This window comes from Aquarana catesbeiana, linkage group LG10 (assembly GCF_042186555.1).
Source record: "Aquarana catesbeiana isolate 2022-GZ linkage group LG10, ASM4218655v1, whole genome shotgun sequence".
Taxonomy (NCBI): Eukaryota; Metazoa; Chordata; class Amphibia; order Anura; family Ranidae; genus Aquarana; species Aquarana catesbeiana.
In genome coordinates this window covers 257,092,409-257,111,681 of record NC_133333.1, presented here as the reverse complement: position 1 = coordinate 257,111,681, position 19,273 = coordinate 257,092,409, and the positions used below count along the sequence as shown (strand labels likewise).

Sequence of the window (19,273 nt, the reverse complement as noted above, 5' to 3'; positions counted from 1 at the left end):
AATATATTACTACAATGATTTCCGCCAGGGACCGTTTCATCCAATTAAAATTCCTACATAGGGCTTGGTACACCCGGGTTAGGTTGGCCAGTATGTACTCTGAGGCAAACCTCCTGTGCACGAGGTGTCAGTCCATTCCTTCCTATGGTATGGACATGCCCCCCCCCCCCCCCCCCCCCCCGTCCATTTTGGGAAAAGGTGCTCGCAGTTTTGAATGACTTAAGAGACTGGTCCCATAGAGAGGATCCGGCCTTGGCACTGCTTGGGAAAATGGAGGATGTTGAAGCCACCAGACATGTCAAATTATTTCTGTTTTTATGCTTTATGTTATCCTAGAAGAGAAATCCTTCTCAGATAGAAGCAACCTTCTCCACCAACAGTTAAGTCTTGGATAGCTGCAGTTAAATTTGTCCTACCACTATATAAATTGACTTATGAGAGCAGGAACTGCCAACAAAAATTCGACAAGGGATGGTCACCATGGGTGGATGCCCATGGCTAGACATCTCACGGTATACTACCACATATCCTATGTGATATTTAGATGCTTGTATTCTTCTTATATTTATTTGTATCATTTTCCTTCCACTTCACAATTATGAGCCACTTTGTGTTGGTCTATCACGTAAAATCCTAATAAAATACATTTATGTTTTTTGGTTGTAACATGACAAAATGTGGAAAATTTCAAGGGGGTATGAATACTTTTTCAAGGCATTGTACTTATGGTTATTGTTATATGTTGCTTGCAGTACTTCCTCTGCTATTAATTAATTTGCCTAGATTATTGGTTTATTTCCCATTAAAAGGAATCCCTTCGGTTCACAGAGACCCTTGTCCTGGGTGGGGGGACACTGACAACTTTATTATCAAACCCGCTCTTCCACTTCGCCAAGGTTCTGGTTCTCTCATAACACCCCCTAAAATAGGACTACAGGATCAAATGGAGGGAAGTAAGAAGATGTATGTTGGGATGTGATAATCGTTGTCAGTCTCAGAAATTTCAGATAATCTATCACTGAAGGCTGTTGATTTTTTTAACGTTCCTTTAAAACAACGAAGCTGTCTTTTTTTTTGCATTATAATGATATATCCCCTTAGCGCTGACCTTACGCACATATGCGTCCTCGGCTTTCAGGGGTTATAACGGGGTGATATGCAGCTGCAGGCATCACCCCGATAACATTTTTTAGGGCGGGCGGTCGGGTCTTCAGGGATAACAACCGATGTGGCTAAAAGCGCCTTTAGATGCTTTTTCCGGGTCTTCGGTCCCACCGGAGGACCCAATCCCCGATCCGGCACTATGGCTAGAGTGAGACCGGAAGGAAGCCGGAAACGGCTCTGTTACAGTCTCCCGTGTGTAAACGTGGAAGAGACGTCACAACGTCACAACGTCACTTCCGGTTTACTCGGCTGCTAATGGCGGCTATTTTTAAAAAGAATATACAGTATTCAGAATGACAGTTTTTGGCGATTTGAATACTTTGAAGTGCAAAGGAGGGATTTGGGGTCTTTTAACCACTTCAATACCGGGGGGCACTTATACACCTTCCCGCCCAGGCCAATTTTCAGCTTTCAGCGCTGTCGCAATTTGAATGACAATTGCGCGGTCATACAACACTGTACCCAAACAAATTTTTTATCATTTTGTTCCCACAATTAGAACTTTTTTTTGGTGGTATTTGATCACCTCTGCGATTTTTATTTTTTGCGCAACAAATAAAAAAAGACCAAAAATTTTGAAAAAAAAACAAGTTTTTCTTTGTTTCTGTTAAAAATGTTTGTAAATAAGTACGTTTTCTTCTTCAATGACGGGCACTGATAAGGCGGCACAGATGGGCACCGATGAGGTGGCACTGACAGGCACTGATGATGGGCACTGATGGACACTGATAAGTGGCACTGGAATGCGGCACTGATGGGCACTCATAGGCGGCACTGATGGGCACTCATAGACGGCACTGATGGGCATTTAAAGACGGCACTGATGGGTACTTATGGGTGGCACTGATAGGTGGCACGGATGGGCACTGATAGGTGGCACAGATGGACACTGATGGGTGGCACTGTTGACACTGATTGGTGGCACTGATGACATTGATGGGTGGCATTGCTGGGCATCATTGATTTACAATGGTGCCAGTCACTGCCCATTTGTGGGCACTGATTGGCACAGATTGGGCACATTAGGAACATGTGGATGGCCATGGGGTACATACCTGGCCATCCACATGTTGCCCGCTTCCCTGGTGATCCTAGCGGCTTCCCTGGTGATCTAGAGCGGGCATCCGAGGGGGGGGCTGCGCTGATAAACAACAATCACAAACCCCCCCCTGTCAGGAGAGCCGCCGACCGGCTCTCCTCTACTCGCGTCTGTCAGACGCGAGTGAGGAAAAGCCGATCAACGACTTTTCCTATTGACATCGTGATCAGCCGTGATTGGACACGGCTGATCACGTGGTAAAGAGCCTCCGCCGGAGGCCTTTGAGTATTGGACCTCAGATCAGCCAATCTGGACTCTAATCTTGAGTGCTGATCACATGACCAATTGCCTAGGTTTTTGTTTACCTGATCAGCACTAAAGGGAATTCAGAGCAGCATTTTCTCCGGTTTCTCCAAAGTTATGCATTTCAGCTTTTCTAGACTTGTGCTCATAAGTTTACATACCCTGGCAGAATTTATGATTTCTTGGCCATTTTTCAGAGAATATGAAATGATAACACAAAAACATGTCTCTCACTCATGGTTAGTGTTTGGCTGAAGCCATTTATAATCAATCATCTGTGTTTACTCTTTTTAAATCATAATGACAACAGAAATTACCCAAATGACCCTGATCGAAAGTTTACATACCCCGGTGATTTTGGCCTGATAACATGCACACAAGTTGACACAAAGGGGTTTGAATGGCTATTAAAGGTAACCATCCTCACCTGTGATCTGTCTGCTTGTAAATAGTGTGTGTGTAGACCAACTAAAATTTCTAGTGATGCACCGAATTTTCGGCCGCCGAAACATATAGTCCGAAAATGGCCTTTTCAGCATTTTGCCGAAAAGGAAATCTCGCCAATAACGGCGCCGAAAATTGGGGGGGGCCTGGGCGGGGCCCAGTCCCTGGTGCTGCCCATTACGGGGGTGTCCTTCTGGCGCGGCACCCTGCAGTCCTCTCCTCTCTTCTCCTCCTCCCCTCCCTCCCTCCTTGCTGTGATCTCCGTTATGTCACGGAGCTTAACTAGAGACCGCAGTAACAATGTCCCGCCTCCTGTGACAGACGGCACACTGATCCAATGGTGAGACATTGGATCAGTGTGACGTGATTACAGGAGGCGGGACATCGTTACTGCGACCCGGGCAATTCAAATGCAGATCTGTGACACACGGAGATCGCCGCTCTGATTCGGGTACTGGCAAGCTGCATGACGGGCACAGGTGAGGCTGCATCTCATAGGCACAGGCAGGCTGCATCTTATGGGCACATGTGGGCTGCATCTGAGGGGCAAACGCGGGCTGCACTGGTGAGGCAGCATTGATCTCCTGTATTATGTCTGCAGTCTCTGACCTTCTCCTCTACCATGTCCCCAGTCTCTGATCATCTCCTGTATAAAAATATTTTTAAAAACAGTCACTTTGGGTATTGGTGCTGTTTCGGTACCGGTTTCGGTTTTCAGGACCAAGGAAGATTTATTGTCAGTATCGGTTTCGGCACCAAAAAACCCATTCGGGCTGCCAGGAAAATTGTTCGGGATGCAAAGAAAAACCCACAAATAACTTCAGGTGAAATACAGGACTCTCTGAAAACATGTGGTGTGGTTGTTTCAAGATGCACAATAAGGAGGCACTTGAAGAAAGATGGGCTGCATGGTCAAGTCTCCAGAAGAAAGCCATTACTACGAAAATGCCACAAAGTATACAATACGCCAAACAGCACAGAGACAAGCCTCAAACCTTCTGCCACAAACTCATTTGGAGTGATGAGACCAAAATTGAGCTTTTTGGCCACAACCATAAATGAGAGAAGTCAACAAGGCCTATAATGAAAGGTCCACCATCCCTACTGTGAAACACGGAGGTGGATCACTGATGTTTTGGGGATGTGTGAGCTACAAAGGCACAGGAAATTTGGTCAAAATTGTTGGCAAGATGGATGCAATATGTTATCAAAAAATACTGGAGGAACATTTCATTCATCAGCCAGGAAGCTGCGCATGGGACGTACTTGGACATTCCAACATGACAATGATCCAAAACACAAGGCCATGTGGTCCTCTCATTGGCTACAGCAGAATAAAGTGAAGGTTCTGGAGTGGCCATCTCAGTCTCCTGACCTCAATATCATTGAGCCCCTCTGGGGAGATCTCAAACGTGCCGTTCATGCAAGACAGCCCAAGAATTTACAGGAACTGGAGGGTTTTTACCAAGAAAAATGGACAGCTTTACCATCTGAGAAGATAAAGAGCCTCATCCACAAATACCACAAAAGACTTCAAGCTGTCATTGATGTTAAAGGGGGCAATACACGGTATTAAGAACTGGGGTATGTAAACTTTTGATCAGGTTCATTTGGGTGGTTTCTGTTGTGATTATGATTTAAAAAAAAGTAAAATGGCCAAGAAATCATACATTCTGCCAGGGTATGTAAACTTATGAGCACAACTGTATTTATCTTATTGTCCCTAGAATAATGTCTTGGTGCACTTTTAATAGTTCTGATTAATAATTGTCCCCCAGAGTTTTTCAGCATATAATAAGACTGCGGATAGGGAAAGGCAGAGTAATCTCTGAGTACGGGAGGCTCAGGCGTGACCTTCATCTCTCAGTGAAGAACATTTTAGTCATAGTGCTGAGTCTGCTGCAAGCTGCCGCCAACTCCGGAGAGCGGGGCCAAGAGGTTGTCTCGTAATATTAGGGAACAAGTTCTGGCCACCAGCTCCGATCGAGATCGCTTGCCACAGAAAATCAGCACAGCCTTCATTACACAGAACAAATTCACGGAAAGAAGAAGCTGGAGGAAGCAGCGTATCCACCACCAGGATGATCAGTCCAGGGCTTTGTTTAACCCCTTCATGATCGGGGAAGGTGTGCACCTTATAGGAGGCCACTGATAACATGGACAGTGAGGGAAAAAAGTATTTGATCGGCTGCTGATTTTGTACGTTTGCCCACTGACAAAGAAACGATCAGTCTATAATTTTATTGGTCGGTTTATTATAACAGTGAGAGACAGAATAACAACAAAAATATCCAGAAAAATGCATTTAAAAAAAAAGTTATAAATTATGTTAAAAATTTGCATTTTAATGAGTGAAATAAGTATTTGATCCCCTATCAATCAGCAAGATTTCTGGCTCCCAGGTGTCGTCTATACAGGTAACGAGCTGAGATTAGGAGCACTCTCTTAAAGTGAGTGCTCCTAATCTCAGCTTGTTACCTGTATAAAAGACACCTGTCTACAGAAGCAATCAGATTCCAATCTCTCCACCATGGCCAACACCAAAGATCTGTCCAAGGATGTCGGGGACAAGATTGTAGACCTACACAAGACTGGAATGGGCTACAAGACCATCGCCAAGCAGCTTGGTGAGGGGGTGACAACAGTTGGTGCGATTATTCACAAATGGAAGAAACACAAAATAACTGTCGATCTCCCTCGGTCTGGGGCTCCATACAAGATCTCACCTCGTGGAGTTTCAATGATCATGAGAACGGTGAGGAATCAGCCCAGAACTACACGGGAGAATCTTGTCAATGATCTCAGCTGGGACCATAGTCACCAAGAAGACAATCGGTAACACACTACACTGGACTGAAATCCTGCAGCCCCTGCAAGGTCCTCCCCAACCAGAAAGCACATGTACAGATCCGTCTGAAGTCTGCTAATGACCATCTGAATGATTCAGAGAACTGGGGGAAAGTGTTGTGGTCAGACCAAAATCGAGATCTTTGACTCAACTTTGGCTCACTGTGTTTGTAGGAGGAGGAGGAGGAATGTTGCCTATGACCCCAAGAACACCATCCCCCACCATCATACATGGAGGTGGAAACATTATCCTTTGGGGGTGGATGGGGCCATGTACTGTCAAATCTTGGATGAGAACCTCCTTCCCTCAGCCAGGGCATTGAAAATAGGTCCTGGATGGGTATTCCAGCATGACAAGGACCCAAAACACACGGCCAAGGCAACAAAGCAGTGTCCTAAGAAGAAGCACATTAAGGTCCTGGAGTGGCCTATGCAGTCTCCAGACCTTAATCCCATAGAAAATATGTGGAGGGAGCTGAAGGTTCGAGTTACCAAACATCAGCCTGGAAACCTTAATGACTTGGAGAGGATCTGCAAAGAGGACAAAATCCCTCCTGAGATGTGTGCAAACCTGGAGGCCAACTCCAAGAAACGTCTGACCTCTGTGATCACCAACAAGGGTTTCTCCACCAACTACTAAGTCATGTTTTGTGAAGGGGTCAAATACTTATTTCACTCATTAAAATGCAAACCAATAACTTTTTTGAAATGTGTTTTTCTGGATATTTTTGTTTTTATTCTGTCTCTCACTGTTATAATAAACTGACCATTAAAATTATAGACCCAACTACACATAGATAGATAGATAGATAGATAGATAGATAGATAGATAGATAGATAGATAGATAGATAGATAGATAGATCAATCTTGACTCCAGCCCTCCTGCAGTGGGTGGAGCCTGCTGTGTCCCTCCCACAGCTCTCCCTCTGACAGGCTATGTACAGCACAGTGATGATGTCACAAGGTAATATATAGGGATTTGGGGCAGGTAAGGTATAATTTATATCCCTTGTTTAAGGAATGTATTTTAATGATCGTTTTTTTGCCCGGAGTTCTGCTTTAACCATTTGCCCACTGACCACCCTCAATGTACTGCAGATGGGTGACCGGTGTAGGCAAAGCCACATAGTGGTACTTTGCTGCCTACTTCTGGGTTTAGGGTGCGTGCCCCCCCCCCCCCGGCTCCCGCTGTGATTGTACACAGCGGGAGCCATTCAGTAAGTCCCAGCCAATGATTCAGGGCTGGGACCTGCTGATTGGCTTTGTCCAATCACAGCCCAGAGGCCTGTGTTGAAATTCAACACGGAGCTCTGTACACAGGGAGGGATCTGTCAGGTTCTTATCCCTGCAAAGCAAAGCAGGGAGGAGAAGTTGAGAGATTGCTAGTAACAATCAGCACATTGTACACACATTACACATTTAACCCCTTGATCACCCCTAGAGGTGTAACCCCTTCCCAGCCAGTGTCATTAGTACAGTGACAGTGTATAGTATTATCATTCATCACTGTATTACTGTCACTGGTGATGTCAGATCCCCCCCCCCCATGTCAGTTAGTGTCAGATTGCCCGCCACAATATCGCAGTCCCATTATAAGTCTCTGATCACCGCCATTAGTAGTCGTTTCACACAAACCAATCTATATACACTTATTGGGATTTTTTTTTAACCAAAGCAGAATACAATTTGGCCAAAATTTATGAAGGAATTTGATGGGGTTTATTTTTCTTCTGGACATGTGTTATGCAGAGTGTAAAAAGTATTGTTTTTTTTTTCAAAATTATCGGTCTTTTTTTGCTTAAATGTTAAAAATAAAACCCCAGCGGTAATCAAATACCACCAAAAGAAAACTCTATCTGCGTGGAAAAAAAATGATATGAATGTTTGTGCACAGCGTTGCAGAACCGCGCAATTGTCAGTTAAAGTAGCGCCGTGCTGAACGGCAAAAAATAGCCTCATAAAGGGGGGAAAACCTTCCGGAGCTGAAATGGTTAAACTAAACATTTACAGCCACACACGAGCCCCCCATTCACATCGCCGAGATTTGACATGTCAAATCGCAGCCTATTGCTGGCAACGTCCCAATCGATGCGACGCCCCACCGATTTCCAAAAGTAGTTCCTGCACTACTTGTGGCGACTTCGGGGGGCGATTTCAATAGAGATCTGTGCAGGAACCCGCAGGGACGTCATTTAAATTGCCCCCCCCCCCCCCCCCCCGAACTTACACTGAAATGCGGGTTTGAAATCGTTCAGCTGAATTCACATGATTTCAAACCCGCGTTCAGTGTGAGCGATCGATCGGACACAATTCTGTATGATAAGATCCTCCCAGGAAAATGAAGAAGAAAAGCTGAGAGTTATTTTACTGAAAGAGTAGTTGATGATCGGAATAACCTTCCGGCCGAGGAAGTGAGAGAGTCAACAGGAAGTGGATTTAAACATGATTGGGATATAACAATTTGTATCTATATAGCACAAGGGATCTCTATATATCACAATGGATCGCTATATATATATCACAATGGATCTCTATATATATCACAATGGATCGCTATATATATCACAAGGGATCGCTATATATATCACAAGGGATCGCTATATATATCACAATGGATCGCTATATATATATATCACAATGGATCGCTATATATATATCACAATGGATCTCTATATATATCACAATGGATCTCTATATATATCACAATGGATCTCTATATATATCACAATGGATCGCTATATATATCACAATGGATCGCTATATATATCACAATGGATCGCTATATATATCACAATGGATCGCTATATATATATCACAATGGATCGCTATATATATATCACAATGGATCTCTATATATATCACAATGGATCTCTATATATATCACAATGGATCTCTATATATATCACAATGGATCTCTATATATATCACAATGGATCTCTATATATATCACAATGGATCTCTATATATATCACAATGGATCTCTATATATATCACAAGGGATCGCTATATATATCACAATGGATCGCTATATATATCACAATGGATCTCTATATATATCACAATGGATCTCTATATATATCACAATGGATCTCTATATATATCACAATGGATCGCTATATATATCACAAGGGATCGCTATATATATCACAATGGATCGCTATATATATATCACAATGGATCGCTATATATATCACAATGGATCTCTATATATATCACAATGGATCTCTATATATATCACAAGGGATCTCTATATATATCACAATGGATCTCTATATATATCACAAGGGATCTCTATATATATCACAATGGATCTCTATATATATCACAATGGATCTCTATATATATATCACAAGGGATCTCTATATATCACCTTCAGATATCACTGTAGAGGGAGTGGCTGATATTTGGGGTCTCCGGTATGAAGTTTGGTGATTTGGGGGATTGGCGGCGCCCATAGAAAGTCATCACTCTGATTATATCGCTGTGTGAAGGTCGTGTTCTGTAAATTAAATATAAATCATTGTCAGAGAGCGGGGGAGGGGGGGGATAATCGACAAACTTTTCCTGAATCCTTCCAGCACTCGTATGACCTTGGATCACCGAAAATACTGAGGGGGCTGTCCACGAGAACAGGGACCCCGGTATGAGAACAGGGACCCCGGTATGAGAACAGGGACCCCGGTATGAGAACAGGGACCCCGGTATGGGACCACCATGGAGGGACTGAGAGAACAGGGACCCCGGTATAGGACCACCATGGAGGGACTGAGAGAACAGGGACCCCGGTATGGGACCACCATGGAGGGACTGAGAGAACAGGGACCCCGGTATGGGACCACCATGGAGAGACTGAGAGAACAGGGACCCCGGTATGGGACCACCATGGAGAGACTGAGAGAACAGGGACCCCGGTATGGGACCACCATGGAGAGACTGAGAGAACAGGGACCCCGGTATGGGACCACCATGGAGGGACTGAGAGGGGACTGTCCATGAGAACAGGGACCCCGGTTTGGGACCACCATAGAGAGATTGAGAGGGACCAGACATAGCAGGGACCGCCATGGACAGGCTGTGAAGGGACCGGCCATGGAAATAGAGACCCCGCTGTAGGAAGGTCTCATTATAAAGCAGGACGATGTTATAGACAAGGAGGATATGTGGGACCCATAGAACTGTTATAAAGGACTATTCCTGATTGTTATGGGGTCCAAAGATCATCCTCTGCAGTGCTCTGTACAGGAAGTGTGAAGAATAAGGCCCCTTTCACACTGGGGCGGTGGGGGCGTCGGCGGTACAACAGCGCTATTTTTAGCGCTGCTGTACCGTCGTTCTTGCAGCGGTATTCGGCCTCTAGCGGTGCGGTTTTAACCCCCGCTGGCGGCCGAAAAAGGGTTAAAATCCCTCGTACAGCGTGGCTATAGCTGCGGTATTGCCGCGGTATAGCCGCGCTGTCCCATTGATTTCAATGGGCAGGAGCGGTGAAGGAGCGGTGAATACACCGCTCTTTCACCGCTCCAAAGCAGCGGTTTGCAGGACTGTGGGGGGACTCCGTTGTAGGGGGGACTCCGATGTAGGGGGGACTCCGATGGGGACTCTAATGTAGGGGGGACTCTGATGGGGACTCCGGTGTAGGGGGACTCTGATGTAGGGGGACTCTGATGTGGGGGGACTCCCATGTGGGGGGGACTCCCATGTAGGGGGGACTCTGATGGGGACTCTGATGTGGGGGGACTCCGTTGTAGGGGGGACTCCGATGTAAGGGGGACTCCGATGTAGGGGGGACTCTGATGGGGACTCTGATGTAGGGGGTCTCTGATGGGGGCTCTGATGTAGGGGGTCTCTGATGGGGACTCTGATGTAGGGGGACTCTGATGGGGACTCTGATGTAGGGGGGACTCTGATGTAGGGGGGACTCTGATGTAGGGGGGACTCTGATGGGGACTCTGATGGGGACTCTGATGTAGGGGGGACTCTGATGTAGGGGGGACTCTGATGGGGACTCTGATGTAGGGGGGACTCTGATGGGGACTCTAATGTAGGGGGGACTCTGATGTAGGGGGGACTCTGATGGGGACTCTGATGTAGGGGGACTCTGATGGGGACTCTGATGTAGGGGGACTCTGATGGGGACTCTGATGTAGGGGGGACTCTGATGTAGGGGGGACTCTGATGTAGGGGGGACTCTGATGGGGTCTCTGATGTAGGGGGGACTCTGATGTAGGGGGGACTCTGATGTAGGGGGGACTGATGTAGGGGGGACTCTGATGGGGACTCTGATGTAGGGGGACTCTGATGTAGGGAGGACTCTGATGGGGACTCTGATGTAGGGGGACTCTGATGGGGACTCTGATGTAGGGAGGACTCTGATGGGGACTCTGATGTAGGGGGACTCTGATGGGGACTCTGATGTAGGGGGACTCTGATGGGGACTCTGATGTAGGGGGGACTGATGTAGGGGGGACTCTGATGTAGGGGGGACTCTGATGTAGGGGGGACTCTGATGTAGGGGGGACTCTGATGTAGGGGGACTCTAATGGGGACTCCGGTGTAGGAAGGGGAACACTGACAATACATATAAGTGAAATGCTGTGGAGTACATGGATTATATTGGATCAGACATGAAATGACTCCATATGGGGGTCTTACACATGGGGTGGTGGGGGAGGGGCTGTGTCACTCCAGGAGTTTATACAAATAATCAGCGGCGGTTGGTGCTCAAAATTTTTGGGGGGCGCAAACTGAAAAATTCTAGGGCTGAAACAACTAATCGATTATGAAATGAATCGATTACTATTTTCATAATCAATTAATCGGCCAGTAACATAATGGGGTTATAAAAACCCTAAAATGAGCCCTTTATAGTACAAAAAGAAAAAATAATCTCCACTGTAAATATTACTTTCACAGTTCTACACTAAAATAAATGACTCCCTAAGAGCCCTTTCACACTGGGGCGGTTTGCAGGCGCTATTGCGCTAATAATAGCGCCAAACCGACCTGAAAGTGCCGCTGCTTGTATTCCAGTGTGAAATCCCCCGAGGGCTCTCACACTGGAGCGGTGCGCTAGCAGGACGGTAAAAAAAGTCCTGCCAGCAGCATCTTCGGAGCGGTGAAGGAGCGGAATGTATACCGCTCCTGCCCATTGAAATCAATGGGACGGCGCGGCTATACCGCCGGCAAAGCGCCTCTGCAGAGGCGCTTTGCGGTGGTATTTAACCCTTTCTCGGCCGCTAGCGGCGTTTTACCGCCGACGCCGCCCCCGCCCCAGTGTGCAAGGGCTCTTACAGAAGTGATTATTTGCTTTTTTTGTACTATAAAGAGCTCCTTTTAGTTTTTTTCACCCCATTATATTACTAAACGTCTTACACCCGGTTCACATCGATGTGTTTTTGGTGCTTTTTGCAGAAACGCTCTGCAGTTCATATAACATGGTTTCCTATGGGACACGTTCACACAAAACGGTGATTTTTTGGTTCAATATACTTCAATAGCGAAGCTGCAGAAAAGCATGTCATGCGTTTTTGCAGCAATTTGTGTTTTTTAATCTGCCCGACAACAAACGAACGTTCATAAAATTACATTATTTTTGAAGGAAGACATTGTTTTTGTTTTTAATAAAAAAATGGATCACCGAGTCTAATATTTACCAGATTCACCCTTTAATAGTATATACAGTATATATCTCCTCTAATAGTATATACAGTATATATCTCCTCTAATAGTATATACAGTATATATCTCCTCTAATAGTATATACAGTGTATATCTCCTCTAATAGTATATACAGTGTATATCTCCTCTAATAGTATATACAGTATATATCTCTCCTCTAATAGTATATACAGTATATATCTCTCCTCTAATAGTATATACAGTATATATCTCCTCTAATAGTATATACAGTATATATCTCCTCTAATAGTATATACAGTATATATCTCCTCTAATAGTATATACAGTATACATCTCCTCTAATAGTATATATAGTATATATCTCCTCTAATAGTATATACAGTATATATCTCCTCTAATAGTATATACAGTATGTATCTCCTCTAATAGTATATACAGTGTATATCTCATCTAATAGTATATACAGTATATCTCTCCTCTAATAGTATATACAGTATATATCTCCTCTAATAGTATATACAGTGTATATCTCCTCTAATAGTATATACAGTATATATCTCCTCTAATAGTATATACAGTGTATATCTCCTCTAATAGTATATACAGTATATATCTCTCCTCTAATAGTATATACAGTGTATATCTCCTCTAATAGTATATACAGTGTATATCTCCTCTAATAGTATATACAGTGTATATCTCCTCTAATAGTATATACAGTATATCTCCTCTAATAGTATATACAGTATATCTCCTCTAATAGTATATACAGTATATATCTCCTCTAATAGTATATACAGTATATCTCTCCTCTAATAGTATATACAGTATATATCTCCTCTAATAGTATATACAGTGTATATCTCCTCTAATAGTATATACAGTATATCTCCTCTAATAGTATATACAGTATATCTCCTCTAATAGTATATACAGTATATATCTCCTCTAATAGAATATACAGTATATCTCCTCTAATAGTATATACATTATATCTCTCCTCTAATAGTATATACAATGTATATCTCCTCTAATAGTATATACAATGTATATCTCCTCTAATAGTATATACAGTATATATCTCCTCTAATAGTATATACAGTATATATCTCCTCTAATAGTATATACAGTATATATCTCCTCTAATAGTATATACAGTATATCTCTCCTCTAATAGTATATACAGTATATATCTCCTCTAATAGTATATACAGTATATATCTCCTCTAATAGTATATACAGTATATCTCTCCTCTAATAGTATATACAGTATATATCTCCTCTAATAGTATATACAGTATATATCTCCTCTAATAGTATATACAGTATATATCTCTCCTCTAATAGTATATACAGTGTATATCTCCTCTAATAGTATATACAGTATATACCTCCTCTAATAGTATATACAGTATATATCTCCTCTAATAGTATATACAGTATATATCTCCTCTAATAGTATATACAGTATATCTCCTCTAATAGTATATCTCTCCTCTAATAGTATATACAGTATATCTCTCCTCTAATAGTATATACAGTATATCTCTCCTCTAATAGTATATACAGTGTATATCTCCTCTAATAGTATATACAGTATATATCTCTCCTCTAATAGTATATACAGTGTATATCTCCTCTAATAGTATAAACAGTATATATCCTCTAATAGTATATACAATATACCTCTCCTCTAATAATATATACAGTATATCTCCTCTAATAGTGTATACAGTATATCTCCTCTAATATTATATACAGTATATCTCTCCTCTAATAGTATATACAGTATATATCTCCTCTAATAGTATATACAGTATATCTCTCCTCTAATAGTATATACAGTATATCTCTCCTCTAATAGTATATCTCTCCTCTAATAGTATATACAGTATATATCTCCTCTAAAAGTATATACAGTATATCCTCTAATAGTATATACAGTATATATCTCCTCTAATAGTATATACAGTATATCTCTCCTCTAATAGTATATGCAGTATATATCTCCTCTAATAGCATATACAGTACATCTCTCCTCTAATAGCATATACAGTGTATATCTCCTCTAATAGTATATACAGTGTATATCTCCTCTAATAGTATATACAGTATATATCTCCTCTAATAGTATATACAGTATATATCTCCTCTAATAGTATATACAGTATATCTCTCCTCTAATAGTATATGCAGTATATATCTCCTCTAATAGCATATACAGTACATCTCTCCTCTAATAGCATATACAGTGTATATCTCCTCTAATAGTATATACAATGTATATCTCCTCTAATAGTATATACAGTATATATCTCCTCTAATAGTATATACAGTATATATCTCCTCTAATAGTATATACAGTGTATATCTCCTCTAATAGTATATACAGTATATATCTCCTCTAATAGTATATACAGTATATATCTCTCCTCTAATAGTATATACAGTGTATATTTCCTCTAATAGTATATACAGTATATCTCCTCTAATAGTATATACAGTATATATCTCCTCTAATAGTATACACAGTATATATCTCTCATCTAATAGTATATACAGTATATATCTCCTCTAATAGTATATACAGTATATCTCTCCTCTAATAGTATATGCAGTATATATCTCCTCTAATAGTATATACAGTATATCTCTCCTCTAATAGCATATACAGTGTATATCTCCTCTAATAGTATATACAGTGTATATCTCCTCTAATAGTATATACAGTATATATCTCCTCTAATAGTATATACAGTATATATCTCCTCTAATAGTATATACAGTGTATATCTCCTCTAATAGTATATACAGTATGTATCTCCTCTAATAGTATATACAGTATGTATCTCCTCTAATAGTATATACAGTATATATCTCCTCTAATAGTATATACAGTATATATCTCTCCTCTAATAGTATATACAGTGTATATCTCCTCTAATAGTATATACAGTATATCTCCTCTAATAGTATATACAGTATATATCTCCTCTAATAGTATACACAGTATATATCTCTCATCTAATAGTATATACAGTATATATCTCCTCTAATAGTATATACAGTATATCTCTCCTCTAATAGTATATGCAGTATATATCTCCTCTAATAGTATATACAGTATATCTCTCCTCTAATAGCATATACAGTGTATATCTCCTCTAATAGTATATACAGTGTATATCTCCTCTAATAGTATATACAGTGTATATCTCCTCTAATAGTATATACAGTATATATCTCCTCTAATAGTATATACAGTGTATATCTCCTCTAATAGTATATACAGTATGTATCTCCTCTAACAGTATATACAGTATGTATCTCCTCTAATAGTATATACAGTGTATATCTCCTCTAATAGTATATACAGTGTATATCTCCTCTAATAGTATATACAGTATATCTCTCCTCTAATAGTATACACAGTATATATCTCTCCTCTAATAGTATATACAGTATATATCTCCTCTAATAGTATATACAGTGTATATCTCCTCCAATAGTATATACAGTATAAATCTCCTCTAATAGTATATACAGTGTATATCTCCTCTAATAGTATATACAGTGTATATCTCCTCTAATAGTATATACAGTATATATCTCCTCTAATAGTATATACAGTGTATATCTCCTCTAATAGTATATACAGTATATATCTCCTCTAATAGTATATACAGTGTATATCTCCTCTAATAGTATATACAGTGTATATCTCCTCTAATAGTATATACAGTATATATCTCCTCTAATAGTATATACAGTGTATATCTCCTCTAATAGTATATACAGTGTATATCTCCTCTAATAGTATATACAGTATATATCTCCTCTAATAGTATATACAGTATGTCTCTCCTCAATTAGTATACACAGTATATATATCTCTCCTCTAATAGTATATACAGTGTATATCTCCTCTAATAGTATATACAGTGTATATCTCCTCTAATAGTATATACAGTATATCTCTCCTCTAATAGTATATACAGTATATCTCTCCTCTAATAGTATATACAGTATATCTCCTCTAACAGTATATCTCTCTTCTAATAGTATATACAGTATATCTCTCCTCTAATACTATATACAGTATATCCTCTAATAGTATATACAGTATATATCTCCTCTAACAGTATATACAGTATATCTCCTCTAATAGTATATACAGTATATCTCCTCTAATAGTATATATATCCTCTAATAGTATATACAGTATATCTCCTCTAATAGTATATATATCCTCTAATAGTATATACAGTATATATCCTCTAATAGTATATACAATATACCTCTCCTCTAATAATATATACAGTATATATCCTCTAATAGTATATACAATATACCTCTCCTCTAATAGTGTATACAGTATATATCTCCTCTAATAGTATATACAGTATATCTCTCTCTCCTCTAATAGTATATACAGTATATATCTCTCTTCTCTAATAGTATATACAGTATATCTCTCTCTCCTGTAATAGTATATATGCAGTGCCGCCACTGCAAGTAAATAAATAAAATAAAAATAAAGTATAAATAAAAAATTAAATAAATAAAATATGAATAAAAATAAAATAAAAATAAATAAAGTATAAATAAAAAATAAATAAATAAAATATAAATACAATGAACTGCTTCCCGACCAGCTGCCGTCATTATACTGCGGCAGGTTGGCCCCCCTGTGTGAATCGTGTACGGCGTCCTCTTGAAGATCTTCAGGGGGCGCAGCGTGACGCTGGAATCGATGGACGTGTCCGGCCACCCGCGATCGCTCCTCAGAGAGCCAGAAACAGGGATGTGTCAATGTAAACAGATCGACGTTCTGTCAGGGGAGGAGAGGGAGATCGTGTGTTCCTAGTGATCAGAAACAGCGATCAGTCTCCTCCTCCACTCAGTCCCCTCCCCCCTCCACAGTTAGACACACATTTAACCCCTTTGATCGCCCCCCTAGTGGTAACCCCTTCCCTGCCAGCATTGATTGATCGCTGTATAAATGTCAGTGGTCCCAAAATGGTTTCAAAAGTGTTCGATGTGTCCGCCGCAATGTCGCAGTCCCGATAAAAATTGCAGATCACCGCCATTACTAATAAAAATAAACCCCCAAAACATAATAATAATAATAATAATAATAATAATAATAATAATAATAATAATAATGCCATAATTCGATCCTCTATACACTATATATATATATATATATAACTTTTGCACAAACCATCAATAGTCACTTTTATTGCGATTTTCTATGTAGAAGAATTTTTGTATCGGACTGAACTGAGGGGGGAAAAAAAAATCTTTTTTTTTATTGGATATTTATTTATATATTTATTGTAGCAAAAAGTACAAAATATTGTTTTGTTTTTTTCAAAATTGTCGCTTTTTTTTTGTTTTTAGCGCAAAAAAATAAAAATAAAAAACCGGCCGAGGTGATGAAATATCACCAGAAGAAATCTCTATTCGTGGGGGAAAAAAACGACGTCCATTTTATTTGTGTACAGCGCCGCACGACCGCGCAATTGTCAGGTAAAGCAAAACAATGGCCTGGTCAGGGAAAGGGGGGTAAATCTTCCGCGGCTGAAGGGGTTAAATAAAAATAAACGGTTGCCCTCAGATCTCCTCTATAGGGGGGGTGATGACGTAGCACATATATATATATATATATATATATAGACAATCATCAGATAATGGGGGTCACTCACCTCCTCAGGAGTCGGGTGAGGCCTCCGTGCGGGCGGTTCCGGGTGTCTCCGGTTGCTATGGAGACGGATTGGAGGGTGACTCGGTGCGGATGTGATGAATAGAGAAGAGTTGTTCCCGGAGGATCCGCGGGAGTAGGAGGGGCCCCGGGAGAGGAGGAGGGGCCCCGGGAGAGGGGGGAGGGGAGCGGGGCGGGAATGCGGCCTAGTAGTTCAGGCAGACCCCGCGGTGGAGCTCAGATTAGATCCGGGTTGCCATGGAGACCAGCCAGTCCCACAGGCCGATCGCAGAACGTGCTCGGGGGCGTGGCTCTTCAGCAGGAAGTGAGACGCATGGAGCCCTGAGTGTAGTTATGATTGGCTGGAAGACTGCTATTGCCCGCCTCCCCACCACATTGCCAGCCAATAGCAAGCCAATATTTTTCTTTTACTGACCTCACCATGCTGATGGAGGATGTGCTATAATGTGAGGGGTATATTGGGGTGTAATATGAGGGGTATATTGGGGTGCTGAGTATATTGGGGTGTAATATGAGGGGTATATTGGGGTGCTCAGTATATTGGGGTGTAATGTGAGGGGTATATTGGGGTGCTGAGTGTATTGGGGTGTAATATGAGGGGTATATTGGGGTGCTCAGTATATTGGGGTGTAATGTGAGGGGTATATTGGGGTGCTCAGTGTATTGGGGTGTAATATGAGGGGTATATTGGGGTGCTCAGTGTATTGGGGTGTAATGTGAGGGGTATATTGGGGTGCTGAGTATATTGGGGTGTAATGTGAGGGGTATATTGGGGTGCTCAGTGTATTGGGGTGTAATATGAGGGGTATATTGGGGTGCTCAGTATATTGGGGTGTAATGTGAGGGGTATATTGGGGTGCTCAGTGTATTGGGGTGTAATATGAGGGGTATATTGGGGTGCTGAGTGTATTGGGGTGTAATATGAGGGGTATATTGGGGTGCTCAGTATATTGGGGTGTAATGTGAGGGGTATATTGGGGTGCTCAGTGTATTGGGGTGTAATATGAGGGGTATATTGGGGTGCTCAGTATATTGGGGTGTAATGTGAGGGGTATATTGGGGTGCTCAGTGTATTGGGGTGTAATATGAGGGGTATATTGGGGTGCTCAGTATA

General features: G+C 41.4%; 1 long non-coding RNA gene across 1 annotated transcript in view; it reads right to left on the bottom strand.

Moving 5' to 3' along the window:
• LOC141110190 (uncharacterized) overlaps positions 1–19,273 on the bottom strand; it is a 138,474-nt gene that overhangs the window by 99,158 nt on the left and 20,043 nt on the right. The window lies entirely within an intron of this gene.